This window comes from Protopterus annectens, chromosome 9.part0, assembly GCF_019279795.1.
Source record: "Protopterus annectens isolate FY-2018-M chromosome 9.part0, PAN1.0, whole genome shotgun sequence".
Classification (NCBI taxonomy): domain Eukaryota; kingdom Metazoa; phylum Chordata; order Ceratodontiformes; family Protopteridae; genus Protopterus; species Protopterus annectens.
This window is the reverse complement of record NC_056743.1, coordinates 763,172,386-763,199,233: the sequence shown is the minus strand read 5'-3', so window position 1 is coordinate 763,199,233 and position 26,848 is coordinate 763,172,386.

Below are 26,848 nucleotides of genomic sequence, written 5' to 3'. Positions count from 1 at the left end.
TTAAAAAGGATTTTGTTATGGCAGCTAAGGATATTTGGGAAGAGACTAAAAAGATAATACAAAACTGAAGAACCAGAAGCTCATGCTTATGGATATGGATAGCAAGATACAAGTAGCGAAAATGTTTTTTGTTTGTTTAGTTTTATTCACAGGTCAGGCATGTTTTTATCAACCAGATGAAAAGCTGTGGACAGCAATTACTAAAGAATTGAAAGATTTTACATGGAGGGAAAGGGGCTAGAGTCAAGTGGGATAAGCTGATCCTTCCAATAATACAAGATGATTTGCAAATACCTGATTTGAGGGATATTTCTGAGCTACACAACATATACACAGCATAAGCAGAATGCTGTAATTCAAAGAGGAAAGGGATGATGAAACAGCGGAGAAGCTGAAGGAAAAAAGACATACTGAGATTTTGTATGCAGATCCTTAAAGAGAATAGCAATAGCAATACAGAATATTATATTTATAAAGTAGCAGAAATCAGTCTAAGAACTAAGCCAACATGGGAATGGAGAAAGATTCTGCTGATAGGGGTGACTGCAATAAGCGGTACAGAGAATAGGCAAGATGGGGCTGGAATTTACTGAAAAAAATTGACAAAGAAACCATGGTATTGGGAGCAAATAATTAGAGAGGGAACATTAATAGAATGGGAAGAGATCAGGAGTACATTTGGACTACAGGCTAGAGACTGCCTTTCCTGTCAAGGACTGATATCAGAGTAAAGGCAAAGAGAAAGGGATAGGGGAATCCTGAGTGAAAGTTTTTAATTGAACCTAGAACAGAAGCTGCTGTTGAAAAAGGGATAGTTAGTATGAAATATAAAATACAGCCCAATAACTATAGGAATCAATCAAAGGACTTTGGAAAAAGATTGGGAAGCGAGATTGGAAAAGCAAATCACAAAGAAACAATGGGAGATATACATATAGCTCCTAAATATGCAACATAATCTGGAAGACTTAAGATTTTTGCTTGGAAATGTTTGCATAAGTACATTGATACCCCAAGCAGACTACAAAGAATTGTTTCTCAGGTAGATTGCAAATATTGGAGGTGTGATTGGGAAGAAGGTGATAACAGGAAATACTTTTTTGAGTGTAACGAGTTGGCATACTAAAATTCCATATGAATTACTCTGTCAGAAATACTGGGTGAGCAAATTAGTGTAACTAAGGAAATTATTTTTTTTTTGAGCTGGGATACAGGATCTGAATTACCTAGCAATAATAAAGCCTTGCTAATTTTAATTCTGGTGGCTGCCAAAAAAAAAAAAAAAAATTACTCGAAAATGGAAATTGAAGTCTAAACCAACCATATTTGAAGTGGGTCTATATTATATGTTCAAAGTTTGAAAACTCGAATGCTAAATAATTTAAATGTTCAAAGTTTTAAACATCGAACATATAATAAAAAAACAAAAAAACAAAAACTGAACTTACCTGACTAGACCTTACCCGACACCTGCAGCAACTGGAGAGACCCCAAAAGTACCTCATCAAGAGGATCATGGGCTACAAACAGATGTGCTATGCAGCTCAACTAAAGAAACTCCAGCTCTATTCAGTTTCTTACTGCCTACTCAGAGGCGATCTATGCCTGATGTACAAAGCCATGTCAAACCCAGAATTAATGGACATGCTCCACCTCAAAAAATCCAAGTCCCTTAGAGCTACACGCTCCAGGGTCCTAAACCTCAGCACAAAAATAAATAGGACATGCTGGAGGGACAGATTCATTTCCCAGAGGCTCCCCTCACTCTGGAATAGAATCCCAATACATGTTAGACATAGCCCCTCGCTGACCCTCTTCAAGCGAAATTTGGACGCGTGGATGGGAAATCGCAAATTCACCCCTGGGATCTCTCCAGTGTCCCTGCTAGACAGAGGCACAGTAAACTAATCTTAAAAGGGTACCTTCTGTGACCTACTTTACAGAGGCACAGTAGGCTAATCTAATTGGGAGGCAGAAGCCAAATACACTCTGGCTAGGCTTATAAATGCCCTAGGGCAGATAGCCTAGTATCTACCTATGAACCTAGAGTAGGCAGGGGGGCAAGCCCCCATGCACCCCCCACACCCCCCACTCTTTAAATATACCAACTCTGTGACCACACTATAGTTCAGTAAAGGGAAGATTTCCCTTACTGCACTGTAGTGTGGTCTCTGAGTTGGTATATTTAAAGAGCGGGGGTGTGGGGGTGCAGGGGGGCTTACCCCCCTGCCTACAGCTGTTAGTTTTGGTTTTGGGCTTTTTTTTTTTTTTTACATATGTTCAAAGTTTTTTAAACTTCGAACATTTAAATTCGATATTTTAATGTTTGAAGTTAAAAAAACTTTGAACATATGATATAGACCCATTTGAAGTAGTGCATATAATAACAGAGATAAAATATCTGAAAGTGGGATCTTTAGAAAAGGTTGAGGCAAATTACATAGAAAATATGGGAACTGTGAGAACAATACAGGCAGAATAATGTTTTGAAGGAAGACTGTGATTTAAGAGAAGGCAGGAATGAGTGGGTTATGTAATGATGGATTGAGAATCTCTGTACAGAAGATTAAATGTGATGAATAGTGTGTAACTGAGAATATGTCAATATGGTTTGCTTTCATTTATATAAATGTACGATTGCCTATGTCATTAGTGATAATTCAATAAAGATGATTAAATCAAAAAAGAGGTGACCTATGTCCAGTATGCAAGGCATTCTCTGACCCATTACTGATGGATTTACTGCACATTAGCAAGTCAAATGGCATCAGAAATACTTCGTCTAGGGATCTAAACCTCTTCTGCTACATTACCTGAATGGTTTGGAAGGACAGGCATATCTCACATAGGATACTGCTGCTCTGGAACAAGCTCCCCATCCCATAAAACAAAGTTCATTCCTGTCCATATTAAAATGCAACTTGGATCTATGGATGAGAAACAGAAAATTAAGCCCAGGACTGTGTGCTGTACTATTAAGGACAGAGGCAACTTCTAAATTCTTTATTGCATGCATGGGTACCCTCAAATTATCTATGGTATGATCCCAGTTATTCTCCTTAGGGTTAATATGTAATTATCAACCATGGGATAGGTAAGACCAGTCTCTAACCAAATGAGATAGGTTCATTCTAGCACAAAAAGGGAAACTGGCTAGACTTAAAATGGCCCACAAGAGCAGCTATCCCAGTACTTACCTCTGAAGATATGAACCTATACCTGCATGTTACTACTTGAAAACTTTTGTGTAAAGCTAATTTATATTTAACACACATAAATAATAAAATATCAGTTTTATACAGAAGAGCATACACTTTTTGAAAGCCTGCCTAGATAATGTATTTACATTTTGTTAGTGAGAACAACAGAGGGATATAGAAGCATGCAAGCCCCTTGACAATAACTAGGTTATGATACCCGAGGGAGATCATACTACTCCTCCACTAACCTTACAGATTTTTTGTGGGTATTTCCCACGTGGGTTGCCATGGGTTATATGCCATCATCCACTGTCATTTGTGAAAAAGTAGTATTGTTACAGGCATTACACAATATAAACATTATAGCATCATACTGACATTGCTGGATCTTTCATAAAACACCCACATGTGGTTGCCACGAACACTACTCGGATGTGTAAAATCTATGCAACGATGTTTACAGATGTTGTGTCTGTGCATTTATGAGTACTGTGTTGACTGGTTCATGCTTAATGTGGCATGCTGAAACAAAGCATGATAGGTCATGTAGCCCATTTATCTCCGCATGAGATTTGCCAAATATAGAGAGTAACACCAATGTGAACATCTAAGTGGGCATTCAGCATACATAGTTTGGCTCTTTGATAATACAACACTGCTCTAAAACATTTACAGTTCATAATGTGTGACATTTTGGAGACACACAAATGTTATGTCCAACGTATTACATTAGTAAACTTTCAGAGTATACAGATGAGGCATTATTTTCAGATGAATCAGCATGTGATTGTTTGTTATACTTTTTGTGCATGTTTGTTTGCCAGGGTATGTTGATGACATTATCTGATAGGTCTGCTGAGCAGTTATGAAGGGGATACATAAAGCCATGGGGTATACAGTGGAATACCCTACATGGGCCTTGGTATAAAAGGAGGAAGCCACATGAACATAGAGATCCAAAAACTGTTCTATCATGATGTTGACCTGAAATATAATATAAAATGTACATTTATCTAATTTCAGCTACATATATTAACTGATATTGTACAGTTTTTATATGTTGTAACTTTCTAAGCTGTTTTTAATATGTACAGTTTACTGCCTCTCTCTTCCACCTTTTAGTGAATTATTTAATACGTGCAATACCTGCAAATGGTCAGTTGTGATTAGTGTAACTAACCGAGTAAACAAATGTGAAACAAAATAAAATATACGATGTCAGTGGCAGGTACAGTACTATGATGCTATGTGATATTTCACAGTTGTTTGTTACAGCTTCTGTATAGAAACATTCAACAGTCTGGTGGCTTATTGTGCTTTCTGATGCTCCTGAACTCACACTGCCACCCTATTAGTCATCAAGTGTACTGTCTGTGTCTGTTTTGTGGGACTTAATGCTCTGTTGGAATGAACAACATACTTCATTTTAGTGGCGAGGAGATCATACACATGCTGCCATCATGTGGACATTGCCATCCATGACACAATTCAGTTGCACCAAACAGTGACTGTGATGCCAGCCATGGGATTTTAATTTATAGCATCTGCTGATATTTAATAGTTCTCCATCCAATGTTTAAATTTTACTGTTGATCTCTGATACTACACGAGTACCTTGTAGTCTTGTTCATTCTGATCTTAACCAGTTCTTCCTGTATTCTGTTGGTGACTTACTTACAAAACTTTTGAGCTGACAGGTTTTTCTGCCTACCATTTAGCTTGTCTAACTGCATACATATTTTTCTGCTTATCAGCTATGATGTTTCTGTAGTATTTTTATTTTTGTGTGAATTTTATCCTCATTCCTGCTAACCATCAAACCCATAGTTGGACATGGTCCGTTCATTCCTGAACCGGGAATGTTACCTAATACATTGTGCTTTATCCTGACAATGAGGGCATTTACAATCACCAAACCTTACTTCTGGACAGTGGACATGTGAGTCACATTATTGTACAGGCTCACAATGCCTTCTCCATTCAAATGCATGCTTCTGCTCATCCACAGTGAAGGCTACCACTATTCTGAGGCTTGCTGAGCCTAAATGGTCATAGGCCATGCATTTTGCATCATCTTTCTTCATCCAAGGGATTGTGGCAGTGTGTTGCGGCTCCATCCCACCCATTTTCCCCTGCCAGCTCCATCCAGCAATAAAGCCACTAATCAAACTCAAGTTACCTGGGCCGTAGATGGGGCTTTATCCCTCTGTCACTGGAGCTAAGATTTTGTAAGTAATCTCTTTGATTTTTCCTAAATGAGAAACTATGAATTTTTGTCTTAATTTGAAAATGATTTTTTTTCTACTGACTGTCCTATCTTTACCGCTGTCCACTATTATCTGTCTGTTCTGTGCACCTTTGCTGCATGTAAGGCAAATTGCAATACATCTTTTGGCTTTCTCTTACCACTGTGGGCTGTATTTGTGAAAATAATACACAATTGCACAGAGCCTATATACAAAGGAAAGAAACTTCATTGGTCCTTTTTCAGCCTTAGCTTTCTATACCTCTGCCACTACCAGCTGCCTTCTTAGCTGTTATTTCCTATGCATAGGTTGTTGCACTGGGATAGTATCTCCATACTATCTCTTTGTTTACCTCTCTGCTCTTTGTTGTTTTTGTGCAACCCAGGAGGTGTACCTTTATTTTTCCACACAAGGAACATTGGGTAAAAATATAAAAATAAGTGCATGACGCACATCCCTAGTAACTGCAGGATGAATCATTTTGTAATATAATCAGATATTTAGGTGATCCTGTTTTATGAACTGTTATAGCATCAAGACTGCAAACATATATCAGGTATGCTCATGTCTGTACACCACAATGTACAAATGTTTATGAAAATGGCGTCCCACTATATCATGGTTATCTGCTGAAAAATATCAGTACTATTAGAAAAACCTGTTTAACATCATTCATTTATAATATGCATAAAGCAATTGTTCACTCAGTAGGCAGTACAGATATAAAAAGCATGGTGAAATACTCAGATACAATATGCACACCACAATCAGTCAGTACTGCAGATAAAACAAGCAACACACAACAGTGATAAGACAGGTACATACTTTGTTTTATAACTGACTGGTCTACATTATCAGGGCACAACATTAAATTTTATCAAGCTTAACTTACAAAACAAGCACATTTAATTAAGCAATATGACTCCCTAACTTCCTGAACTGGAAGATGATTGGATGAAAGTTTGTCTGCATGGTTGACTTATCCTATTGCTTTACCACCAAAGACAAATCCCTGTTCTGGATTTCTTTCTCCGTATTGTAGAGTGTGTCATACAGTTCTACAAATAATTCTACAAAATGGTTTCTAAAAGATCTTCTTGCCAACTTGAGATGGCTTCTTAGAGATGGCACATGAGATCAGTGTCAGATTAAGTGTACCTTGGTACCTGGGCAGTTTTCAACCCATGATAATGCCCCATACTTTTTTTTGGACCACACATAAATGCACATGTACTTTTGTATTTACCCTTCTGATAGTTTTAAATGTATACTCACCTACCAGACTGTTTTAAGTTATATTCATTGTCTAATAATGCACCATTTGTGTGCCTTTGCATTAAATTTGAGTAACCTTGAACATTTTTAAAAATAAATGAAACAAAATGTACTAACCATTAATAAAAAATTACCTAGTGCTACTGAACCCTATCAATGTCTCCAGATAATCATACAACATTCCTAAATAGTCTTTAAGAACTCCCCTTAAGGAGGAACACAGTCATCACAGGTGATTTTAACTATGCAGTTATTAATTGTGTGAACTATATCATTAACATAGGATATGCCCAAATTTCTTAGATGACTTTTAAACAAAAACTCCCTGGGCCTGGTTGTTAAAGCACATACTAGAGATGAGAATATATGTGACCAGGTCTTAAACTTAGCATCTCTATATAAGATCCCCAAGGTGTATCCCTCATTGGTCAGATTTGACCACAAACTAGTAACCTTCGCCATCAGAATCTCCAAACCACCAGAAAAAAATATCACAGAGTTCAAGGACATCAAACAAACAGATCTCTTGCAATTAAGTGATGATGTCTCTAAATCCAAGTATAACACTATTACCTAAAATGTTGATAATTGCAAAAATGTATTCATCCGGGCAAATGGATTTATTAGGCAGTCACAACTAGATCCAAACAAATAGGGAGTTCTAAAAACAAACCAGTGTGATGACCTTCAGACATTAATAACTGTGTAATAAAAGGAAGACATTTCTAAACTTATAGCAGAATAAATCATCAACAAACTATGTAGAATATCAAACAGCTAGATAAGTAAATAAAAAAGGACAATAAAAACAAAGGCATCTCATAAAATTATACTAGCTAAAAATGCCAAACACAACTACAGATCCTTCTTTAGTTATTTCAGGAAAACACAAAACAATACCCAATACTGCTCCTAGTTTAATCATAATAGTGCATTTATTACAATCCAGTGGGTATTGCTAACATACTAGCTAATAAATTCAGTGGAAACTTCACCCCAGAGACATCTATTCCAAACACAGTTGTCTCTTGTAACCATCATGAGGAAACAGCATGTAATGAAAGTACTATCTAAAAGAAAGAATACTTCATCCATGGTGCCTGATAACATACCCAATTGTTCTAATTAGCAGCACTAAGCATGTGTTGGCAGCTCACTTCTTAGTCACTTCAACCTGAGCTTACCAACTGGCTTTGTTCTACGTGAGTGGTGCACAGCTATTGTAATGTCACTTTACACAAGTGGCCCTACAACAGACCCCAGGAATTACTGGGCCATCACTTTAACAAGTCTTATAGGCAAGGTCATGGAACACATTATAACACACCTAATTAACTACAGTATCAAAACTCTTATCAGAGAGGACTACAGCAACTTGACTTTGTTGAGTGTAGACCTTCCTAACGAATCTGGTAAATGTTTTTGAGAGCATTACTAAAGCTATGAACTGTGACAAGCTTTCCACACAACATACCTTCATCTAGCCAAGGCATTTGATACCATACCACATGCTAATATAACAAAGCAAGTTGAAGGAGATCAACATTAACCTATATGTGGTTCAGTGAATAGCCAACTGGCTTGGTAACAATACCCACACAGTAAAAACAGAAGATGCATCCCTCTGAAAGCATGAGGGTGACCAGTGGGGTTCTGTAGGGATTTTCAGATCTCCACATACCAAATGAGGATGTTTCTTTAACAAGGTTCACAGATGACTGAGCTGGGAGTTGTCCTCAAGTCCCACTGTGATATAAATGCACTTCAGCATGAGCGTAATCTTGTCAATGGCTGTCTCAGTGCCAAAAAGCGCAACATTGTAGCATTTGGTAAGCATCCCCTGGCTTCAGCTTATAGCATAGATAACATACCACTTCGAAATGACAAGGTTGTGAGAGACCTGGTCACATGGGTATACATTTGACCATCAAATTGGATAAGTGGTTAGGAAATCCTTTTAACTTGAACAGCTCATAGCAAAACATATTTCTTTCAGATCAAAAGAAGTTTTCACTGCCGTGTGTTCTGCTTTGATTAGACCCATCATGGAGTACAATGGTTCCTTTGTGATGTACCTTACTAAGCATATCAGGCAATTGTAAAGATCCTAGAGGTTCCTAACTAAAATGATTGGGGCCTTAAAGATTTGAGTTACATAGACAGGAGAATTTATCCCGTGAGTCATTTTCTTATAGACTCCTCTGTCTTGCTTAGAACGCTATAAGGAATCCACTGCTCCAAAAAATCTTCTGCTTCTAAAAATCACACAGCCCAGCTAACACCAGGTCCAGAGATCTAAATCTACTTCTGGAAATAAATAAGCCTAAGAGAAGAGATAATTTGTCATGGAGCACCTACACCTTCTCTGGAACAGCTCCCTCTGCAACTTAAGCAGTATGACATACCGTCTACATTTAAAAAGGAGCAGGACAACTGGATGGGTGCCCTCAAATTCACCCAGGCATGATGGGCCTGGCCCTCCCTGAAATGAGAGGTGGAAATGGCCTCTCAGTTCAGTTGCCTTGCAACTCCTATGAGACTGAAACCAGTGCTATACTGCCAGGCACAGAACAACTTAAAAAATAAACTCTGATTGTATTAATGCACTGTCATCAAATTAATGTCACTGCAACCTTGGGCCGCTGTAAGCAGATTTAGTAGCAAGTGGCTTTCAGGCTTTGTACTTCTGCTTCATTAAGAAGCACCATTTAAACATTATACTACTCCTGGTTTGCTATAATTTGCAATGTTATGACTTAAACTGTCTAAGGTACCATTTAAATAAGAAAAACATACCATAAAAATTAGGTCAAGGGAGGTAAACCCTTGATGAGGAAGAGATGAGTTTATGTAAGTGTTAACAAAACTGGCAAGGCTGAGAAATGACTGGCTGCCATGTATCCTCCTTGGAGCTAAGGGTCAAGGGGGCTGCCCAAATTGCCCTTATTATAATTTAAACTGCGTGTACTGCATGAGATGTTTGAGGAGTTAACATTTCTGTAAATATTGCATTTTATTTAAGACTTGAATAGGTTACATATATTGTTTAGATGTAGCATCTCTATTGCCAGTGAGTTTTTTTTCAAGAGACTAACATTCTTAAAAATTTCCTTTATCCCATAAGTTATAACTTTATATTATATGATGAACACCATTTACCTGTAACCAGGGGATTATTTCTTAATATAATTGCTTTGTTCTACCACCCCTGCATGTCATTAGCCAGGTCCTGTGGTCCCATCATCTATTCCACTCTTCCTGACACCTGTCTTGACTTGCCTATTCCAGGAATTTATTTCTAATGGGATATTTTCTAGATCCCCAACTCCAGCAGCCACGGTGTATATATCTTGTTGGTTTATAGTTAGTTACTAGGCTTGCAGACCAAGGGACCACTGAAGAGCCTAGTCCAAATTTTCAGTTGCTTCTAAGCACTTATAGCTAAGTGACTTGCTCAAGGAAACACGGTAGGCAAAGGGAGGCTGAGGGAATCAATCCCTGTATCACTGGAACTACAGCTCACAGCCTTAACACTCTGATCCAATTACCAGACAATAAAGTTGAAAATTAAACCTTGTACCTTGTGTCTGTGAGGTAAATACCTTAACAATTATGCCAATCCCCAGTGCAGACTAGTTAAAGTAAAATGCTTATTTTCTGGAGTATCCAATCTACTGCCCCATTATATGCTGTGAATGAAAAGAGAAAATAAACCGTCAACAACTGGGTACAGTAGTCAGTGTGCTAAAACATTTGGGGAGCTAACCTTTTATCCTATTATAATTAAATGTGGTCTCTAATACTGTTTGCTGAGCTACTTTCTCCAGTGTGTGTGTGTGTGTTTTGTTGACAGAGTCTGACAAATGCTCTTTCAGAGATGGTAGTAAAGTATCTATAACACTTCACAGATAGTAATAATATAGCTACAAGATTCCACTCTCACATGGACAGTAAGTAATTAGTGGAAGCTTCAGGCTTTCAACTTTCTCTCCCTGAAAATATAGACAACACAAAAAAAGTTATCCAGCAACTTGCATTCTGAGAGTTTTGCTGTGAAATTCCTTTTTGTATTTGAAATGCATTTATTTGGCTTTTGACGTAAGACCACTAATCACACGTGACTGCTTTCAGTGTGAAATGGGGGACAATAACTTTGGTCAGATCACATGACTTTTATGTATTAACGCTGCTTCCCAGTGGTTGTTGTATGATATGAATCACATATATGCAAGATGTAATACTTTGATATCTTATTATCTTACTGAACAATTTATAAGTTAACCATGTACAGATAAAAAAAAATCTGAGATCTGGGTCAGAGTGACCCAACATGATTCATCATGAAAAAGAACTTAAAATGAAATGTTAGGGTAATTAGAAGAGATAGTTCCCCTCAGAAAGTGCAGTGTATCTATGAAAAAAAATCTCCCCATAACGAGAACAGACATGAAGACAGCAGAAGTCCCAAGGTAAGCTCCCAAAAACATGTTCTTAGCACACAAATTATATAATGTCATGCTGAGACTGGCTTGTCATACAAGAAATGCAACTGCAAAATATAACAATAAAAAAATTTGTTGCTAGGTGTAAAAACAGAAATTACTAATAGTTCTACAGGGTTTGCTGTTCTCCTGTATAATGAAACATGTTACAAAAAACTGTTATGGAAAGTCAGTTGATATTTTTGAAGAACTGAACATGTTAATGCTCTGTCAGCAACTGCTTACAAAATTAATAACAAGTAAATGGGAAATGATGCCTGACTTACTAAATTCCTTTGAGGAGATAAATGCCACTAGCGAGAAATGGTTAACTCAAGCGAAACATTAATGTTTTCTTCTGAGCACTGCAGATTCTGCAGTTACTGGTATTTAAAATGTGGATTTGTTTAATATAGGGAAGCCAGTTATAAATGCTTGAGCTTAGTATTTTAATTTTAGTACAGCTTCTGTTTCATGCCTGCTTTTTCATATTTATCAACTTCTGCTGTAACTTTAATGATAATATCAATCATAATGAGCTAACACATTACTAAAGTTAATGCTGGAATATTTTGGCCATACTTCACTTAACAATTAAATAAAACATGCACAGTAACATTTAATATCTGTCAGTTCATTATTAAATATTTATGAAGCCTTGCTTCTGCCATTAATATAATGGCATGATGCTACTGAACACCTTTTGCTGTAAATGGGCACCAAATATAAGTAGCTTGCAGAGAGCTGTGTGGAAACGGGATGGGATCTAATTATATTGTGATTCATCCAATATTCTTGCTAGCCTTATGGGAGTCCTAGCTGCTAGTGCTAGTGATTTAAAAAGGAAGGTAATAAAGCATTTCAATCACAGAACATGTTGTTTATCTGTCATCTCTTCTGTGATGTATCCAGAACATGAAAAATGAGCAGCAGTTAAAAGGTATGGTGAAATGGGAGTATAACATGGAAAGTGGGAGTGACACGCAAAGAGCTGCAGAATAAAAGAAAGTGGAAAAAGTTAGTGGTGACTGAGAAAGGCAGAATGCAATATAATGCAAATCTACCTAGTTTATAACTTCTGAATGCAAAGCAGATATTTCTTTCCAGAAGTAAAAGTTCTAAGGTTCTGTGTAAAAAGTGGATTTTGTAGGTAAGTCTAAGGCAGTGTGTTTTTTTAAAAGGAATTCTCATACATGGCTATAGTCAACTCTGACCACAGAGACAGCACACTGAAAATGTTCCTTCTGTAGTGTTATTCACATTTCTATAACCCAAGTAGTACACACGTCACACAGCAAACAGGAAAGGAACAAACTGCCTGGCATCAGAACATTGGCAAACGCATCATAATGATTCAGCTCTATTCATAATGAGGCAGAGCAGTAGGCAGTAACTGGAATAATGAGAAATGATGTGTGTGTGGCACTGTGACACCGCAGATAGCATTGTTGCCTCACAACAAGTGCGCTGGTTTGATTCTCTACTGGGTTGCCGTCTGTGTGGAGTCTGCATGTCCTGCCTGTGTCTGCATGGGTTTCCTCCAGGTGTTCCAGTTTCCTCCCACATTCTGAAGACATGCAGTGGGTGGATTGGACACTATACATTGGCCATAGGTGTGAGTGTGCAATATGTAAAAACAACTATTTCATGGCTAACCATCCAGTGCTGTGAATCTTGGATCTAGATGATTGTCACTGTTGCAGTGTCACCCCAACTCCATGTGCAAAAAAATGGGGAAAAAAGGGTTGTGGATGGATAGATATAAACAAAAATGCTTTTAATTCTTAAATAATTTTAAACAGGGACAAATCTTGGTCAAATAGATCACTTTTGATGTACAGAAAATTCAGATTAGGAGGTACATTGACTTATATAACAACAAATATTTCCACATTACCAAGGTGAAAAAGCAAATGGGTCAATTCATGCAGAGCATATTCACGTTAACTACTAGCTCACCAAGGTATACTTATGTAAGAATGCTGGCATTCGATGAAAATTAGGCATATGTATACTGTCGACTTACCACTGGGTTTGATGATCACTGCACACCATGCAGCAGCTGTGCAGTTGTTTAGCATGTCACACCCTTGCTGTTAATAGTGGAATTTCAGAAGGCTGCAGGTTCTCTTCCTGCACCAGGTGTTAGGGTAAAACTACAAGTTACTACTACTACAATGCAGCATTTTAGGCAAGTGTATCAATATATGGTGCTGGACTCAGCTAATACATTAATCCAAGGTATCACTTCTATCTCTATGAAGATATCAAGTAGGTGAGAAAGATCCTACATTATGTATTCAGTAAAGAGAATGGCTATGTAAATATCAAAACAGGTCAGAATATTAGGAAATCTACTCAAAAGTCTGAGGAAATGATGAATAATTACCTATGCAAAACCAAGTTACTTGCCAAACCAGGAAATGTCTGGAACAGAGGGATCAAGCGAGTATTGTAAAACATCCCACATGCTTTCTGCAATTTGTCTAGGTAGAAAAGGATCATTGTTTTATGCTTTAAACATTATCCATTAAACAATTTTCAGTATAAATTACTGTATCCTGAAACTCATCCTTTTATACTGTAACAAAGAATTTCTGAATTTCTTAAGGATACAATGTAATAGATATTCTGTGGAAGTATGAACTAGTAAATTTCTACATGTTTTTTTAAAATCTGAATGCCAAACACACAAGAAAAATAAATTAGCTATCATCTGCTATACTGGAGTTGTTGTGACTATGCAATGATTCCGTTTTCCTCTCTATGACTTACACTGACTTTTACAAATCTAGAATGCCAAAAAAACTGATCCAATAAAAGCTGTAAATGTGTGCAGGAAAATGGGTGCTGGTCAGGAATTTAAAAATACTGAGACCACATATTTTTTCAGTCCCATACTGGAAATAATCATCATCTTTCGGCTTTTCCCGTTAGGGGTTGCCACAGCGGATCATCTCTTTCCATTTCTTCCTATCGTCTGCATCTTGCTCTGTCACACCAACCGCCTGCATGTCCTCTCTCACCACGTCCATAAACCTTATCTTAGGCCTTCCTCTTTTCCTCTTACCTGGCAGCTCCATTCTTAGCATCTTTTTCCCAATATACCCATCATCCCTCCTCAGCACATGTCCAAACCAACGCAATCTCGTCTCTCTTGCTTTGTCTCCAAACTGTCCAACATGAGCTGACCCTCTAATATACCGATTCCTAATCCTATCCATCCTAGTCACACAGAGTGCAAATCTTAACATCTTTAACTCTGCCACATCCAGCTCTGACTCCTGCCTCTTTGTCAATGCCACTGTCTCCAACCCATATAACATAGCTGGTCTCACTACTGTCTTGTAGACCTTCCCTTTCACTCTTACTGTTACCAGTTTGTCACAAATCACTCCTGACACTCTTTTCCACCCATTCCACCCTGCCTGTACTCTCTTCTTCACCTCTCTTCCACATTCACCATTACTCTGAACTGTTGATCCCAAGTACTTAAACTCGTCCACCTTTACCAACTCTACTCCCTGCATCCTCACCATTCCTCTACCCTCCCTCTCATTCACACACATATATTCTGTCTTAGCCCTGCTGACCTTCATTCCTCTGCTCTCTAGAGCATATTCTCCACCTTTCCAGAGTCTCCTCAACCTGATTCCTACTCTCACTACAGATCAATATGTCATCTGCAAACATCATAGTCCACGGGGCCTCCTGTCTGATCTCATCTGTCAACCTGTCCATCACCACTGTAAATAAGAAAGGACTCAGAGCTGATCCTTGATGTAATCCCACCTCCACCTTAAACGGATCTGTCACTCCCACTGCAGTCCTCACCACTGTCACACTACCCTCGTACATATCCTGTACCACTCTTACATACTTCTCTGCCACTCCCGACTTCTTCATACAGTACCACAACTCTTCTCTAGGCACCCTGTCATATGCTTTCTCCAAGTCTACAAAGACACAATGCAACTCCTTCTGACCTTCTCTGTATTTCTCCAATAACACTCTCAGAGCAAACATCGCATCTGTAGTGCTCTTTCCTGGCATGAAACCATACTGCTGATCACTAATCATCACCTCCCATCTTAACCTTGCTTCCACTACTCTTTCCCATAACTTCAAGCTATGACTGATCAATTTTATCCCTCTGTAGTTACTGCAGCTCTGCACATCACCCATATTCTTAAAGATAGGCACCAAAACACTTTTTCTCCACTCCTCAGGCATCCTCTGACTTTCCAAAATTTCATTAAACAATCTAGTTAAAAATTCCACTGCCATTTCTCCTAAGCACCTCCATGCTTCCATTGGGATGTCATCTGGGCCAACAGCCTTTCCATTCTTCATCCTCTTCATAGCTGTCCTTACTTCCTCCTTGCTAATCTGTTTCACTTCCTGATTCACTATCCCCACATCATCCAACCTTCTCTCTCTCTCATTCTCTTCATTCATCAGCCTCTCAAAATACTCTTTCCATCTACTCAACACACTCTCCTCTCTTGTGAGTACCTTTCCCTTACTATCCTTTATCACCCTTACTTGCTGCACATCTTTCCCAGCTCTGTCCCTCTGTCTAGCCAATTGGTACAGGTCCTTTTCTCCCTCTTTAGTGTCCAATCTCTCATACAACTCTCCATATGCCTTATCCTTAGCCTTCACCACCTCTCTCTTTGCCATGCGCCTCATCTCCTTATACTCATGTCTACTTTCTTCTTCTCTTTGACAGTCCCACTTCTTCTTCACCAGCCTCTTCCTCTGTATACTCTCCTGTACTTCCTCATTCCACCACCAGGTCTCCTTGTCCTCCTTCCTCTGTTCAAATGTCACACCAAGCACCTTTCTAACAGTCACCCTTACTAGTTTTGCTGTAGTTACCCAGTTATTCGGTAACTCTCCACTGCCTCCCAGTGCCTGTCTTAACTCTTCCCTAAACTCCACTTCACAATCACCCTTTTGTAACTTCCACCATTTAATCCTTGGCACTGCTTTCACACTCCTCTTCCTATTCTTGATCACCAATGTCATCCTACAGACCACCATTCTATGCTGCTTAACTACACTTTCCCCTGTCACCACTTTACAGTCTCCAATCTCCTTCAGACTGGCCCTCCTACATAGGATATAATCCACCTGTGTGCATCTTCCTCCACTCTTGTATGTCACCTTATGCTCCTCCCTCTTCTTAAAATACGTATTCACTACAGCCATGTCCATCCTTTTTGCAAAATCCACAATCATCTGACCTTCTGCATTCCTCTCCTTAACACCATGCCTACCCATCACTTCCTCATCCCCTCTGTTCACTTCACCAACATGCCCATTAAAGTCCGCTCCAATCACTAGCCTCTCACCCTTGGGTACACTCAACACAACTTCATCCAACTCACTCCAAAATTTCTCTTTCTCATCCATCGCACACCCAACTTGTGGAGCATATGCACTAATAACATTCATCATTACACCATCAATTTTGAGCTTCATAAACATCACTCTGTCACTCTCTTCACATCTAAAACACTCTTGGCATATTGTTCCTTTAGTATAACCCCTACCCCATTTCTCCTGCCATCCACACCATGATAGAACAATTTGAACCCGTTTTCTAAACACCTGGCCTTACTTCCCTTCCATATGGTCTCTTGCACGCACAATATATCAACCTTCCTTCTCTCCATCATATCAGCTAGCTCTCTTCCTATACCAGTCATACTGCCAACATTCAAAGTTCCTACCCTCACTGCTACACTCCTAACCTTCCTGCCTTCGGGCATGCCTTCGGCCTCTTCTCCTTTGGCCAACAGTAGCCCAATTTCCACCAGCACCCTGTTGGCTAACAGTACTGGTGGCGGTCATTGTTAACCCGGGCCTCGACCGATCTGGTATGGAAATATGAAATTTTCGCGCCATAAGTTATGTGGTGGAATTTTTACGTCGGATGCCCTTCCTGACGCAGCCCTCCCCATTTATCTGGGCTTGGGACCGGCACAAAGAAAAAATGCACTTCATGCACCCACACACACAAATCTGGGGAAGTAGTTCATTGTATAAGATTTAAATGTTTAACCCAATATGCTGGCTAGAAACAAACATTCATGAAACACGTTAAAAAGAGAGAGGAAAGTGCTGAGGCACTTGGGATTGTATATGATCACCTAAGCTAACTGGATTCAAATATGATTCTGAAAAATGCATTAATTTTTAACACAAAGGAGAGCCAAATAAGCTAAATTAAAATAATAATGATAATAACAATACTAATACTAATAATAACAATACATACATTTTAATTTTAATTAAGTAAACAACTTAATCCATTTGGCTTCTAAAAATAGCTGTTTAGATCATGGGTTAATTAACTTCCATGCACTTTGTATTTTTCTTCTTGTGTTTTCCACTACCAGTAAAACAGCTTACAAGTTAATATAAATCATACATGTAGAAACAATTGGGATGTGCTGGATAATTATAAAAAAGACAATGTGCAAGATAAATAGATTCTCATTCACAAATTCAAGAATATTAGCAAAGCTTTCCAAATACTACAAATATGTCTTTAAGTTTTCAATGTTTTCTACCCTGATAAAATTTAAATACCAGTAACAAAAGCAATGGCCCCTTTTAGTAACAACCTGTAGATGGGTTTGTTGACCAAAAATCATAAACAAAGGCAAAAGTATTTACTAGGAAATTCAATATTTATGAAGATGTGTTATTTATTTATTTGACATTTAATTACCATGGAAATCTGACTGGGTAGAAATTAATTTTCTGCAGAGGCCTGGGGAGAAAAGCTCTAAAGTATTAAAAAACATTTTAAGAACAATAATTTTACAATCTTCAGAAATAACACAAACATCTACAGTTTATATAATTTTTCCAGATTAGACATTGGTTAAGAATATATACAAGTTATATAATGATGATTTTATAGTTAGAGAAATTAAAGGTAAGTTATTTTAATAAAAACAGGAATTGCAATATGATGTGAAAAAAAGAAAGCTTATGTTATATTTGGAGAGAAAGCCAGGAGATGGAAATTGATAAAAGTAAGGACGTTGGGTAAAGAAAGGAGAGTAAGGAGATGTAAGGTATGAATAGGTATTTATTCACATTTAGGAATGCAGTTCATCTTGGTGTTGAGTAAGAAGAGAGAGAGCTTTTGGCTAGGAAGTCTTTCAGAATGGTCTTGAAGCACAGAACGGAGGGTATTGACCTGATGGATACAGCAAAGGAGGTCTAGGTCTTAGCAATATGGTAGGAATATAGATAATGCCCAGAGGGCAACCACAGTGATGCAGCGGTTAGTGTTGCCGCCTCACAGCAAGAGGTTCTCCGGTTCAATTCTCGGCTGGGGAGTCTGCATGTCCTCCCTGTGGTCGCGTGGGTTTTCTCCGAGTGCTCCGGTTTCCTCCCACATCCCAAAGACAATGCAGTAGGTGGATTGGATACTCTAAATTGGTCCTAGGTGTGAGTGTGTGCATGTGTGTTCCTTCTGTGGAAGGTTGGGCGCTGGGCTGGCAACTCAACATTGTAAAACTCCACTGCTAATCATGAATGGACAGATGATCCGCTGTGGCGACCCCTAACCAGGAAAAGCCAAAAGAAGAAGAAGAAGATAGATAATGCCCAGCAAATTCGACAGGTTTGTGGACATCAGGAGTTTTTGGTCATTGTATAGTAACAACTGACTGGGAACACAGTTGTGCAGAATGCTATTTATTGCAAGACAAGCAGATGAATGATGGATAATTTTACAGGTGGTAAGAAGCTGTGTATATGTTACCTTGGTATTTCTAACCAATTTAGGCTTTTTAGTGCTATGATGTAGTGGGTTCTGAAAGGGAATTGGCTGCAAGATTACTGTTTACATTTTTATTTTTGTGATGCCTAGAGATTAGTATGAATGGGAATGCCATAAAGAAGTGTGGGGAGGAGATAAGTTTTGGCAAATGTAGTTTTAGTTGCGTTTATGAGAATCCATAGCTTTTGATTAGTTTTTTTTAGGAAATTTTGTATATGCCGGTTGAATTTAAGATTACTATCCACTATCAACTCTAATGATTTTTTCATGTGAAGTGACTTCAATGGTTGTATTATCAAGAGAGAGGACTTTAAAATCTATTTTGTTCATGAAAGAGTGACTTTGCAGGAAAAAAGTAGTAGTTTATTTTTTAGGCTTGAACATGAGTTGCGATTTACAAAGCCATGTTTCTGTTCCTGTTAAGGCTTCCTCGGTAATTATTTGGAGATGAGCCATGTTGTCAGATGTGCAAATGAGTGTGGAGTCATCTTTGTACTTTATTAGGGAGGCCTGCTGTATGGATGTGTGGAGGGTGTTGGCAAGAGTGTTAAAGAGGAGGGGACTAAGGATATAGCCTTGTGGTACACTGAAAGTGACTAGGAGGAAAGGAGAGAGGGTGGAGTGCCATTTTACTGACTGACACTTATTAAACAGGAAGCTTTTAAATCATAAGAAGGGTGGGCTGAGGGCATTTGAAGTACAAGTTTGCTGTGACAACTGTGTCAAAGGCTTTAGACAAGTCTAGAAATAAGGAGGAGGCAGTTTGCCATTATCTCTAGCTTTATTTACTGTATCTGTATAGGTTAGAAATGCAGTGTTAATACTATGAGAAGGATGGAAGCCATGTTGTATGGGGGATATAAATTCTTCCTGCAAAAGATAGTTTAGCAATTGTTTTTGAATACATTTTTGAAGTTTTATGGAGAGGAGTAATAAGATTGTTATAGGTCTAAAGTTAGTAATGTTCATGGAATTTCCTCCTTTTTTAGAGAGATACTATTTGACTTTTTCCAGAGGGAAGGAAAGTGGGATTCCTGGATTGACATCTTTATAAGGATTAAGACAGGATAGGCAATACTATTACCTGCTATTTTAAGGTACTCACTTGGAATGTCATCTGGGACAAAGGATTTATGCACAGATAGTGGATTCCTGAACAAGAAATAAAGAAAGAAAGAAGGGATGCAGCAGTCATAGCCGGCTTTAGGCACCAGTGAACCCTGTGGTCCCTGGGGGCCCCCCTGTTCCTGGGTGTCCTCCAACCACAGCCAATTACCTTATTTTGATATTTGTTATATTTGTCAAACCAACAAATGCTAGTACAGCAATGTTGTGTACTTAATAAACCCAGTGTGTAATAACTCTTATTTATATATCCTTTAAAATTCAAAGAAATCTCTAGTTATAGTAACAGGCTTCAAAATTTTATTAAATATTTTACACTGACACAGTACCCTTGACTTAGTTAAATCCTGTTGGTGGGTATTCCCTCCTCTAAAACTAAAATGTTAGTCAGTTTTAGGCACCTGCAGTAACTGTGGCTATAGGGGGCCCATCAATCACCCTTGATTGTGTGGGGGCCTCCCAAATGCTGCTGCACGTTATAGGAAAATAAGGAGAAAAAAAGATTACTCATGTTTTGATCACATGCTTTGACTGAAACAATGTTCTGATGTGACCTTGTTGGGATAAGGCTGATAATTACTAAATGAACATGAGCAAGGTAAGCGCTAGAGATTGTTAGCACACAATGACCGATCACAGTTATTATCTGGGATTTTAAGAAGAGCTGATACTCCCAATCTTCAGGGATGGTTTTCTCTTTCAGGGAATTTTATAAATACTAATAGCAAAAAAGAAAGAAATAAGATCAACCAACAAGGCAGTTAAAAAGAGTTAAGAACAACAAACTTTAATTTATGGTAAGTGCTTTCATGGGGTTACCACTTCCTTAGACCATACAAACAAAAACTAAAGCATACAATAAATAGCAAAACACAATAAAGCCAATTAAGACACCCCCCTCTCCTTAAGGACAAGACATGTATAAAATGATAGAGGGATGTGTGAATCACACCCTAAAGGTTTCCTTTACATATTCCAACATCCAGCAACATCGATCAGTTATGCGATATTACATATTCCAACATCCAGCAACATCGATCAGTTATGCGATATTACATATTCCAACATCCAGCAACATAGATCAGTTATGTGATATTATCAGAAAGAACTGGCCTATTCTTTTGACAGATGAAAAGCTTACTAAAGTGGTGGAGAACAAGTCTGATTTTGTTGTTAGAAATAGTCTCTCTCTAAAGCAACTTTTGTGCTATGGACCTTGTGATAAGTACTGTTCTAATAGACATCCTTCTACTAGAGTGGGCACATATGTTTGCTACACTTGTAAAGCCTGTGACTTTTGTATCGGAAGAGAAGAATTTTATATACCCGGTGACAGGGCGTGAATTCTCTCCTCGGTTTTATGTGGACTGTAGAAGTACTAACCTGGCTTACCTAGCTATCTGCTGTAGCTGTTCTAGCTTCTATGTGGATAAGATCACAAGATATTTGAAGGAATGGATCATGGAACATGTGAATGATATTTGTAAGCATGCTAAGACTAATGCACTTGTGTGCCATTTTCTTAGTAAAGGACATAACATATTTTGTTTTAGAGTTCTGCAACTTGGTATACCCAATATCAGGGGTAGTTACTTGAACAATAGGGTGGAAAACAAATGGAACTTAAATGGATTATAGTCCTGCAGGCACATAGGGAACCTGGGTTGAATAGTACTGTTCCTTTAAAAACTTATCCTTAAGGAGAGGAGGGTGTAATGGATTTTGACTGGGTTGTCTTAATTGGTTTTATTGTGTTTTACTATTCATTGTATGCTTTAGTTTTTGTTTGTATGGTTTGAGAAACTGGTAACCCCACAAAAGTGCTTACCATAAATGAATGTTTGTTGTTTTTAACTGCCTTGTTGGTTGGTCTTACTTCATGTTTGCTATTATAGCAATAACCCATGCCTGGGTGTGGGTAATGCTGGATTTAACCATGGTTGGTGTGGTTTGATCACAAGGGCGAAGCCCGAGTGGCCAAACAAAGCCAACCGTGGCTAAATCCAGCATTACCCACACCCAGAAGTGGGTTATTGCTATTATACAATGACATTATTTAAGAAAAAAAATAATTACTTTTCTTAAATAATGGCATTGTATAATGCCTCCTTGCTGCCCTTCCGCAGCTATCTGGTATTCTGCGGCAGTTCTGATGTACTGCGCATGCATATGCCTACGCAGTACATCAGAGCTATGGGCAAAAGCAATGGAGAAAGCAAGATCTCTGTTGCTTTTGCCCAAACTGTTTTGCTATGCTAAATGAGTTTAACATAGCGAGACAGCTTTAAAAAAGCAACAAAGAATCTCCCTTGCTTTTTTAAAGCTGTCTCGCTATGTTAAACCCATTTAACATAGCGAGACAGTTTGAAAAAAACAATGGAGAAAGCAAGATCTCCGTTGCTTTTTACAAACTGTCTCGCTATGTTAAACTCGTTTAACATAGCGAGACAGTATGAAGCAACGGAGATCTTGCATTCTCCATTGCTTAAAAAAAGAGTTATAGTAATGGAAAAAGTTACTATAACTGATTTACAACATGCACGCTGACCAATCAGCGTGCACGTTTTTGAATATTAATGGGGGGTCGTTGTGTAATATAGCAATAACCCATGCCTGGGTATGGGTAATGCTGGATTTACCCACGGTTGGTGTGGTTTGGTCACGATGGCGAAACTCGAGTGGCCAAACAAAGCCAACCGTGGGTAAATCCAGCATTACCCACACCCAGAAGTGGGTTATTGTTATTATACAATGACATTATTTAAGAAAAAAAAGAATTACTTTTCTTAAATAATGGCATTGTATAATGCCTCCTTGCTGCCCTTCCGCAGCTGTCTGGTATTCTGCGGCAGTTCTGATGTACTGCGCATGTGTATGCCTATGCAGTACATCAGAGCTGTGGGCAAAAGCAACAGAGAAAGCAAGATCTTCATTGCTTTTTACTGTTTCGCTATGTTAAATGGGTTTAACATAGCGAGACAGCTTTTAAAAAAAGCAACGGAGAATCTCCGTTGCTTATTTTAAAGCTGTCTCCTGTCTCACTATGTTAAACCCATTTAACATAGCGAGACAGTTTTGAAAAAAAGCAACGGAGAAAGCAAGATCTCCGTTGCTTTTTACAAATTGTTCCGCTATGTTAAATGGGTTTAACATAGTGAGACAGCTTTAAAAAAAGCAACAGAGAATCTCCGTTGCTTTTTTTTAAAGCTGTCTCGCTATGTTAAACATGTTTAACATAGCGAGACAGTGTTGCTGTAAGAGTTATAGTAATGGAAAAAGTCTGGGCGACCAGACCTTTTTCCATTACTATAACTCGGAATTACAATGTGCACTCTGACCAATCAGCATGCACGTTTTTGAATATTAATGGGGGTTCGTTGTATAATTGTGTTTTTACTAAGATCTACCTTTACCTACGAGGTTCCAGAGTGTTTTGCTTTTATAAAGACTGCCATTTGGGAGTGTGATAGGAAATGCATCTTTTACCTCAAGCTTTGTTTCAACAGGGTTTCTCAACAAAATTCACTTATATTTAGAAATCAGGGAGCCAAGAAGAGAAATATAATAATCTAGGATGTTTTTTCATCCAAATGAAATACATGAAAAGGGAACTAGCAGTATCAGATGTATATTTTTTAATGCATGCAAATAACTGCTTTAAAGATAAAAGTAAAAGAAGATGCATTGACTTGCATTTTTAGTAAAACTGATATACGTGAATGGAAGCGTATAAAATGATAAAATAAATAACTGCATTTGCCGCTGAGTAAATCATTACTATTTAAACATTAAAATATTTTTTTCTACAGATGTGTGCACTTCCTCAAAGTCTGCTGTTTGAAGAGTCTGGCTAGGTCACAAGATCATGATGATGATGATGATGTTGATGCCTTGTTTGAACGGCAACCTATTGGCTCCCTTCCTGCTCTCTGAAGTCTGTAACTGTGGAAACAGGCAGACATCATCTAAACATAAACTAAAGTCACTGTAAATTCTGTCTGGGAGTGACTGTTAATTCAAAAGAGTACAGGAGTTACTTCTTTGCTCACTGAAGGGTAACCTAAGGACTCTGGAAATTCTGTTTTGGACTTAAAGGCCACAAATAATAAGGGTACAGTGGATTCATTCACAAGTAGCTTCTATTTTTTTTTCTGATCATTTATCTATTTCCATATTTTATTTTCAAGTACTTGTGCAAGTTCTGTACTTTTTTGTACTTTTTGCCTATTTATTTGAAAAGGGAATGCTTCACCTTATTTATTTCAAGTAAATAATTGCACTGCTTAGCTTTGAATACTTGTGTTTCATATTTTAATTATTAGGTCAGGGAGTTATGCATTTTACTAGTTCCTATGACTGTGTGATATCTGCTCTGTGAAGGAGGACTGCTCAGAGTTAACTACTACCATATGAATATTTAAAGGCTGTCTTATTTTAAGGGTAAACATTAAGGTATGTCCCTGATTTGTTACATTTGACTAACAGGTGACATCCTACCTTAACTTTTAGAGGGCATCAGTGGTGGAGAGTTACCAATTATCCCGGTCTACAACATATTATGTAAGGATCCACAAAATAATTTTGGTCACGTTTTAGTAACTTTTGGCAAAATTGCACAGGAAGGCAATGATCTTAGTCTGAAGTGAGTGACATCCTATGGAACCGATGACTATTACTCTGATCTGTAGATGTACAGTGTGGAGCTTATTTGCTTGTGGCAGCTGTTGGCCAATATCCAAGATAGCAGTGCACATTTACTGAACAACTTAAAGGCAAATTGGTCTTTGTATTTTATCTAGTATTAGTGGTGGGATTCCTATCCAGTTCTATAAAGCTGGTTCTGTTGCACTCAAAAATTGACGGCAGCAGAGTGGTCGTTAGAGCATATTCCCTGTCCATCATACATAACAAGCAGTTAAAATGTAATGATCTTTCATTATTAGGTTTTATGCTCATTCTTATGTTTAGCATATTTAAATGGTACAGTTATGGAAAATTGATATTTTCAAAGGACCAAATAAAAAAAAACACAATAGACACAGTATCAACCTAGCATGTTTCTGAAGATCATTATCTTGCAAATAATATGGCCACAAAGGGCCAATATTTTTTTTAGTCATTTCTTTACATAGAAGTGAACTTTATTACCTGCAGGTGAATTTAACTGCAAAACTAATCTGATATAACTCAAACCACTTGCGGGAAACATTGCCAACATAAACATTTCTTTGGTCCTATTTTTCTTATCGTTCATCCTACTGTGCTGTCCCAAGTAGTGGTCACTGACTTTAAGACTAGCTTCAGTTTTTCCAGAAACCATTACAAATAGACAAGGTAACCCTTGTAGCTGTGCTACTGTTGAATTTACATTCATAAATGCCTGTACTTCACTAGGAAAAGAAGTGCTTGGTACAGCACGAAAAGTCAACTTGTATTTTAAGTTCTTTCTCTTGTATTCATTTATCGCATATACAAATTGCTCCTTCTGCTGCAAATCAGTGGCCGACAAATCCTAATCAATACATACTGAATATTCTTTGGCCATGCAACTCTTACCAGGCTACCAACACTGCAAGAATACTTGCTCTTTGTCATACCGGGACTCAAGTAGTCCAAAGTAATTCTCTGCTTTCCACACTTCTTCCTTCCCAGAAACGAGGGTGCTATATATATCCTTGATTCCTGGTGTTCACTTTGAAAACCCAGTCCACATTGTCACTTTCTTTAACAAATTCTAGACAATCAGTGCCCTCTACATCCTTTGCATCTCCCCTCATTTACAAGTTTCTCCTTCTTGTCTTGTACTCCAAACATATGACGTGGTACTTGATACACGTGTCTACATGTCTTCAATTTTGTATTTTAAGCCACCTCAGCAAAATCCAAGCATTATTCTGTTCCTTAACCATTTCATCATCTTCAGTCTCATAATTTTACAAAAGCAAAGCATAATGCTGCACCAAAAGGGATAAATCATATATCAAGCTAAGTCTCCGGCAAAACTCACTGTCATTTTTCATCTTCAAATTCAACTTCTACTTCATGCTTAACCTTAAGCCATTAATTTCAGATAACAAACCAAACAACATCTTCAAATTTCCAGCAAAGTACTTCAGCTCATATTTTAATCATAAATAAAAATTACAGTATGAAGTGAACAGGAGGATATGCATTGATGAAACAGTAACCATGCATTTGCATATATCTAATTTTTAGATCATAGTTTTTTTTCCCTTCTTCATAGCTGGAGAATAAAATGAGAATTCCAGTCACCTTGGACATATGAATGGGTCTCTGTAACCTAATAAGCATATTCTGTTTACAATATTTCAAACAAATTCTCTACAAGAAACCGAAATAACATGTGTTACATGCTGTACTACATTAGTATTTCTTAATTACTGTTAAATTTAATTGCATACACCAAGGCAGTTGTATTTATGGAAGTTAAAGGAAAATAATTAAATGTGATGTTCAACAGAACTATCTTTTGAAGGAGGAAAAAAAAACAGTTATCAATTTGTATTCCTGACAAAATGCACATTGTATAGAGGATTAGGACTAGGTCACCAATCATAACCAGCTTAGACATGGATGCTAAAAAATGTGCCTTGAAAGGTGAATCTTGGCATCCAGGTTGAGAACACATAATGGATTATGATTTGAGACCCAATCATAATTCTTTATCTGCTCCATGTACTGGTTCTTACAAAA